At 37.2% G+C, this 8192-nt stretch overlaps 1 non-coding gene across 1 annotated transcript; it reads left to right on the top strand.

Annotated features, from left to right (window-relative positions):
- Window positions 1-7860: 7860 nt before the first annotated feature.
- LOC145556895 (small nucleolar RNA R71) lies at window positions 7861-7966 on the top strand. The gene has a single exon (XR_014091986.1). It is a non-coding gene; the product is annotated as a small nucleolar RNA R71 (small nucleolar RNA).
- Window positions 7967-8192: the final 226 nt, after the last annotated feature.

The following is an 8192-nucleotide window of genomic DNA, read 5'->3' as shown; positions in this document are numbered from 1 at the left end:
ATTAAAACTCGCGTGAGAAGCTCGTGAAGTGGTTCGGTCGAACCACGGGTTGGTGCGGCCGAACTACGGGGTTAATTCGGTCGAACCATGGGTATGTTCGACCACTCCTCTTCGAATAACAAAAACCCCCAAAGTCTCTGACTCGACGTTCGGCCGAACCCTCAACGGTTTGCTGGAACTTGATTAATTTGCAATTCACTCTGATTTTTGCTTAATTGAGGGGTCAATTGGTTGCTTAATTGGTGGTTTGAGTAGTTGCGGGTCAGGTGTGGTGAAGGGCTACCGTTTTGGGTGGCTAAAAGCGGTTTATTGCGGTGGTGGTGGTAGGCGTGGTGGTTGAGGTGCGGCTACTGTTGCTGCTGCAGTTGGGGTTGCGGGTTGGTTTGGGTTGTGGTGGGTGCTGGTGTGTGTGGTGTTTGCGGGATGCAGGCTGGAGGTATGGTTGTTGCGGCAGCTGTGCGGTGGTGTGAGGGTGGTTGTTGTTGTGTGCGTGAGGAAGCAGGGGAGATGGAGCCATGGAGGTGCTGTTGTGGTGGAGGATAAGGGGGTGTTGGATAAGAGGTGGGCAGCAGCCATCAAAGAAGAATTGCACACTTTCAATCGTCCCCGAACTCCGAACTCACTTGACATGAAACCCGGGACCCTAAACACAAAACCGAGGAGAAATCAAGACAAACAAAAATAAAATAAATAAATTAGGAATAAAATAAAGTAAAAGAGAAATAACACTAAACTAATAAAAATTAAATAAAACTATACAAGTAAATAAAATCAAATAAATAACATAATAAACTTAAAACTAATAAAAACTAAACAAAAACTATACAAGCAAAGAAAGTGAAATAAAATAGACTCAAAACTAATTAAAATAAATAAAAGTAAATTAGAATACTTTCAAGGAAAAATAAAGAAGGAAATATAACAAATCAAAAGCAAATAAAATACGAAAATAAACTAATTCTAATAAAAACTACGAAAAGAACTAAAACACGACAAAATTACCAAAATAAACAAGAAATGTTATTAAGAGAAAACAAGAGAAAGAAAGGGAAAATAAGATAAAATAAACACGGAAAAGACTCTAAAACTACTCCTTAGGAGTGACATAAATGTCACTCATCAGTTCTTGATGAACTACCTCACATATTCTTTCTCACATGGTACTTCAATCATCCTAGCAGAGGTTTCTCTCCATTTGTTGAAGAAAGAAGTGAAACCTTCATTCTTTTTCTGCTTAAGTATTTCAAGTTCCCTATAATTAGTTTCAACTTGAATATTGCACTTGTACCTATCAATGAAAGCGTTTATTATTGATTCCTAAGTAGAAGCTTTCTCTTTATGAAGGGAGAAGAACCATTGTTGGCAAACGGTTTCAAGAGATAGAGAAAATAAAGAGAAAAATACTTTCTTATCAACACCCTTAATACTCATTATTGTCTCAAAAGCTCTTAGATGAAAAAAAGGGTTGTCAGTTGCCTTGAATTTCGAGATTTCGTTGGCATTGAACTTCTGCGGAAGAAGCTCCTTGTCCACCGAGACCCCTTGTGAACTAATGCCCTGAAACTTGAAGTCACTAGATAGCTTGCTCAGCTTGCTCAAGCTTTCTTGCATGAGGTCCATATGTTGTTGCTTCACAGGAGCATTAACTTGAAGGGTTAAAGTCTTCAACACTTCAGTTATGTCAGTTAATTGATTCCTGAGTTCATTAACTTCTTCCTGAGTTTCCATTATCTTCTTAGCTTTCCTTTTTCGAGCGATTAGTTTGTCAAAAAGTTGTACTTGAATGAAAAGGTTGTCTTTGATCAAACGCCCTTCCTTTCTTGACCACGCTTTGTAAATTAAACCATTTATTTTAATGACTTGACTCAAATTGACTTTGACTTTACAAGTTTATAAAGAAAAAGAAAAAAAAATAAGCAAAAATAGGGTGTATATTTTTTGGATCAAGTATATGGTTCAAACAAGTGGTTTAATTGGAGGATTAATATCCGATTTACCCCCCTAAAAAAATGACGGAAAACACGCGCATACAAGACTCTCTTAGACATGGTCAAAGTGTACATACATATTAGTGTGTGATTTATATTGTGAGTGCAAGTGACATGCTTTGACTCTTGTGTAAGACCATGGGACTTAGTGCCTAGACTCAATTAAGGACTTAACAAGGTATTATTATTAACAAAATAATCGAATTGATTAGCAAACTATTTAATTAGACTTGATGACTCGAGCAAAATTCCGAACTGTCGCCGCACTTTGCAGTGTAGCGCCAGACGATAGAGCTGTCGCCAAGCGCTGCACAACACAGTGTGGCGCTGCAGTCCAAATCGTGGCGTCATTGCTGGAACGTTGATCTGGGACTGCTTTCGGTATTATTACTTTACAGAGCATGCCTAAAGTCGTACTAAGTCAATTTTGATTAAATTATTAGACTTTAATTACTAAAATTAATTAATTAATTAATTAATTATGAAAAGTTCTTTTGGTCATTAATCAGTTTATTTTGTCTTAAACACAAGTCAAACAAACGGTTAGGAAAAACACATAGAGTATGCACAACAAATAATGCACAATTAGTCAAGTAGGCACAATATGATGTAATGAGTTTGCAACCTAACCATAGCTATAGTTCTCTAAAGTTCGGGATATGGGTTAGTCAAAGAGGGTCCATGGTTAATTTTTCAGATGCACCGCGCGGAAGCCTTACCTTTTGAAGGGTTAGCGCAAATGGATGGGACACCGCGAGTTAAAAACTCGCTTCCATGGTTTGGTCAATTCAGGATGTACCCTTTGTTGCACAGAGAGTTTAATCAGGTAGATGGAGCATGAAATCCCAGAGGGTAATGTCCATATGTAGAACACATATGGGTTTCAGATTAGTGAGAAAAACTCAATCAGGAAGTAGGATCGAGAAAACATTGCTAAAAACTGGTCAAAATTAGAACGCATATTTCTGGCTCGGTATAGGAAGAACTTGGCGTCAGCGAACAGAGGCCGTCGCAGCAATTTGGTTCTGTCGCCTGGCGACAGGATTGTCGCCTGGCGACAAAGTCAAATTGTTGGCGACAAACTCTGTTTTCTGACACCAGTTCCTACATGCCTCAGCATCTTTCTGTGCTCGATAAAATTTTCCAGTTTCGTGCAGCATTATTTCGATCCTAGTTGTGAAAGATATTCCTCAAATTTCCTACGTCTAAAAATCCTATGTTTTTAACTCATTACGGGTGGTCTTTCTAATGAGATCTTTTTTATGCATATGACAATAATGTTAATCAAAATTATGCACATGAAATATTTAGAACTTTTCGAGTCTCATCCACTCATTCTAAATCATTGCCAAAATAAATTTTAGGAATTCAAATAGAAATCCTCCCCAGTGGAGTCGCCAAAAACTTTAGGGAATATTAAGCATTACCCCAAACTTGAACCCCACTGTGATCATACACTTAAGCATGGTGGCGTTAAAAGGGAAGGAAGATAGAGAAAAAGAGTCGTTAACAAGTTTTAGGAACTTGTAAACCGTTAACAGGGTGAAGGTTACACCCCTTAACGATAAAGGAGATCGTCAACTCCAATAGGTCTGGAACCATGACTGGTAGTTCGGGGATGAAGGTACAAATCCAACCTAAAAGAGATTGAACCTGCCCTATTAATAGGCCTCTACTTTATTTTGATCGTATTCATGTGCGCTTTCTGACAAACATGCAATCAATAGAATTAACCCTAAACCTGTTTAATCTATGTTGGTTGAAAATTAATGCACAAACAAAACTATTATTGGCGATCACTTGAATTATAATCATATCAACCCTAAACAAGATTATTAATTATCTTATTAAGCGTGATTACAAGTACAAATTCCCTTTAAACATCCATAAAAGGCGTGATCAAGCAATAACAATAAATATATATCAAGCAACATAAAAATCATCATAACAATCAATCATAAAAATAATTATAATCATAATCATAATAATCATGTTAAATCATAATAATATCAAGATCCTAGGCATGATACTAACAAGATCAATAACAAACCTTAGCATGTCACTAAACATATAAAAATCAAAGCTTTAACCCTAACATGATACTAACATGATATTAGGAAAAAAAATAAAAAGGAAGCATCATAGGAATCACAATTGTCATATTTGATATTAGAAATTATAGTTATTACCCTAAACATGATACTAGGAATCATAACAACAATCTAGACATGATTTCTATATCAAAATATCAATAAATCAATTAAAGCACTTACTTGGATGTCTCGTATCTCTTTCGAATAACAAAATACACACGTTAGTAACTTCAAGGAAAATAATAAACAAAACAATTAAATTAATTAATTGAAAGAGAGATTTGGGACCAAACCCTTAGAAATTAAAGCCTTTCACGTCTAGGGCGAAAGCAACTTCGAACTTGGCTAGGTGTGTCTAGTGCTTTTGAATGCGGAATTTTGTATGCAAAAGGCTAGTTTAGAAAAGAGAGAGAGAGAGTAATCAAGAGATTCTTGATGAAAGTTGGTGATAGAGAGAATTGATGAGAATTAATAAGAATTGATGATTGAAAAAAAAGGTTTTAGGAGGCTATTTATAGAGAAAATCAACCGGATATGATAAAAAAACAAATCAGAATTTTGAAAAGAATAAAACACGACTGCAGCGCCAAACATTCGCTTGTCGCCAAACGCTGGAGTGCAGCGCCAAACGCCTGGTCTGTCGCCAGATGTTGGTCCTATCGCCAGACGCTGGAAATAAATTTCCACGCGTTTTCTTATTTTGATAAAATTTAACCGTACGAGAGGGCAAAATCGTATTTTCCTTAAAACACTTCTTTTATTCTGATTAAAACTCTTAAAAGTCAACTAAAGTCAATTTATCAATGCTAATTAAATTAGAAATGAAAAGAACCTTCTAGAAGAATCTAGAAGACTATAATCAATTCTAGTCGCATTAGGAATGATAAATCGAATATTAGGCCCTCCTCTAGATCATTGGGCTGCATATAAATATCAAACCGGGCCCAATTTAGTAATTTGGCCATAACTTCCTCATTATTCTTCGGAATTGGGCTTATAATATATCGTTGGAAAGCTCTTTTCGAACTCGACCCAGCTACACTATTATTGCACCCTTTCCATGGATCAAACTAAACTGAATTGGCTGTTTTCTTAAAATAGATTTTCAAAAACAGAGAGAAAGAAAAGAAATAAAAAGTAACCGCAACACTAGACTTTCCACACTTTCACTTTATTCGATAATGATTTGACATGAAAGGTACTCATCACTGGGTTTGGTTTTGGGGAGACACAAATGGGTGTCTACACCTCCCTTCTTTGGAATGACAAGAACGGGTGAGACCCATCTAGAGCTTGAGATGGGGAATATGATTCCCGCATCTAAAAGCTTAGTAATCTCTTTCTTCACTACCTCCCCTATTTGGGGATGTAATTTCCGTTGTTGTTCAATAGAAGGAAGGGCATTCTCCTCAAGGGTTATGTGGTGTGTACATAAAGCGGGGCTTATACCTTTGAGGTAATCAATGGTATAACTCAAAGCACCTTGGTGCTTTCTCAAAACACCGCATAACGCTTGAGCTTGGATCTTAATCAAAGATGCACTAACAACGGGTAAGTAGAATTTGGGCCTAAGAATTCATACCTTAGGTGTGATGGTAAAGGTTTGAGCTCTACCATAGGAACACCTTTACCTTCCTTGATCGAAGCCGCTTGCAAAGCCTCTTGGCTTGAAATTTTCATGAAAATTTTCTCTTCACTTCCCTCAACATTTCCATCCAACAAGCTCTCATACAAAGCCATATCCTTGCTAGGAGCACCTATCTTTTCCTTGTTCAACAAAACACACCCAAGAGGATCATTAGTTGTGAGCAAGTGCTCATGCATTGAATGTACAAGATTATCTAAGATTTCAACTCTCATGCAATTCTCAAGAGATGAAGAAGGATATTTCATACTTTCATTTAAATCAAATTCAACTGCCTCATCTCCAATTTTAAGTGAAATCTTAGCACTTTTGACATCAATCAAGGCACCCGAAGTAGCAAGAAATGGTCTACTAAGAATAATAGGAATTGTAGAATCCTCATCTATGTCAAAGAACACAAAATCTACCGGAATGATGAACTTTCCTACCCTCAAGGGAACATCCTCTACCTTGCCCCTTGGGATCCTAATTGATATATCGGCTAATTGCAAGTTAATGTTGGTAGGTAAAAGTTCTCCCTTCTCTAGTCTTTGATATACCGAGTATGGCAAGATGCTAACACTAGCTCCTAAATCACACAAGGCATTATCAATTTGCTTTTTATAAATAGCACAAGGGATAGAAAAGTTTCCGGGATCCTTCAACTTGGGTGGGATTTTGTTCATTATGATTGCACTACAATTTTTGGTCAAGTTAACCGTTTCCACCACATCACATGTTCTTTTTCCACTCAAAATATCCTTTAGGAATTTTGCATAATTTGGCATTTGTTCTATCACATCGGTAAAAGGAAGAGTAAGATGAAGTTGTCTAAGCATCTCTATAAATTTCCCTAATTGCTCGTCTAGCTTGTGCCTATTAAACTTTTGGGGGTAAGGGAGCTTAGGTTTGTAAACTTCTGTTTCTCTCTCTTTCACCTTCTAAACTTGTTCCTTATTGACTTCCTCAACTAAAGTATTCTCATCTCCCTCATTCTCAATTTGGCCACTTCTAGGACTATCTTTAACATCACTTTTCTTAGAAATTTCACTCTTAAGGACCCTACCACTTCTAGTCACAATAGAATTCAAAGGGCTCTTAAGATCTAAGCTTTGTGAAGTCAAAGAAGAAAGATTTGTAAATTCCTTAAACTCATTAGCCAATTGAGAAATTTGGTTTTCCAATCCCTTATGGCAAGTTAACATGTTATTGAATTTCTCATTGCTTAGGGTCATGTAGGTGTCCAACAATTTGGCTTGCTTCTCTATGACACCTTCCAAGAAACTCCTAGAGGAAAATGATTGATCATACAAATTATCACTATACTCTTGGGTATTTGGAACAAATCCAAGTGGGGCATCTCTTTGACCATTCGATTGTAAATTTCCACTACTTTGATTGTTGCAATTACCTCTACATTGATTTTGGCCACTATCGTGATTATGGTTACCATAACCTTGGTTATAGTCCCCATATCCTTTGCCATGAATTTGACCATTATAACTATGGTTGTTATAGCTACCACAATTCCCTTGGATTCCATGGTTTCTATAACCGCCATTTTGGTAATAATTGTCATAGTTCATTTGGTTGTGATAATTCATATTTCCAACATTCCTTTGAGCATCAAATCTAGGTCCAACATTATTATTAGCAACTAAGTTCACATGTTCATTCTCACTCCCAACACATTCTTACAAGGAACATTAGGGCAAAAAGAAGCATCATGGTCATTCATTCCACACAAATCACAAAACCAACATTCTCTAATCATGCAACAAGATCGAAGAAGGAAGAGAGTTAGAGGAAGAAGTACCTCTCCTCTATTTGGTTGGGAAGAATTGGTGCGTGTGAGGTCGCGCTCTCAATCTTATACTTGATATAAACTACCTCCTTTCCTAAATCTGAAATTTGAGTCGACAAATTGTTGATAGCATTGAGTTGTTCCATTGAGCATCCCATTGTACTACTCTTGTTTATCGACTCCTTCTCACCATCTTGTCATTCCATGTAGTTTCTAACTACATCCTCAATGATAGCTACAACCTCTTCCACGGTCTTATTCATGATTAGGCCTCCGGCTCCGGCATCTAGACTTGCTCTCCCTTGAGGACTCAAACCGCCATAAAAAATTTGAATGATTAGGTAAGTGGGGATCCCATGGTGAGGACACTCACGTTGATACTCTTTGTATCTCTCCCATGCTTCATAAAGGCTTTCACTAGACTTTTTCTTGAAACCTTGAATCAAAGCTCTTGCCTCCGCCGTTTTCTTTTGAGGGAAGAAACGAGAAAGGAATTCCTCGGTGACTTCATCCCAAGCTAGCCACTCTTGAGCTCTTCCAATTAGAGAAAAAGGAAATAGCTTAAGCCTTATGAATTCTTGAGCTACCCCGCTATCCTTAATTGTGTTGCAATATTGCTCGAATTCCTTAAGATGATTTAGGGGACTCTCATTAACTCCTCCACTATATTTCCTGCTTTCAAT

This window comes from Chenopodium album, chromosome 8, assembly GCF_948465745.1.
Source record: "Chenopodium album chromosome 8, dcCheAlbu1.1, whole genome shotgun sequence".
NCBI lineage: Eukaryota > Viridiplantae > Streptophyta > Magnoliopsida > Caryophyllales > Amaranthaceae > Chenopodium > Chenopodium album.
Note: the sequence above shows the minus strand (reverse complement) of the source record. Positions and strands in the feature narration are given on the sequence as shown.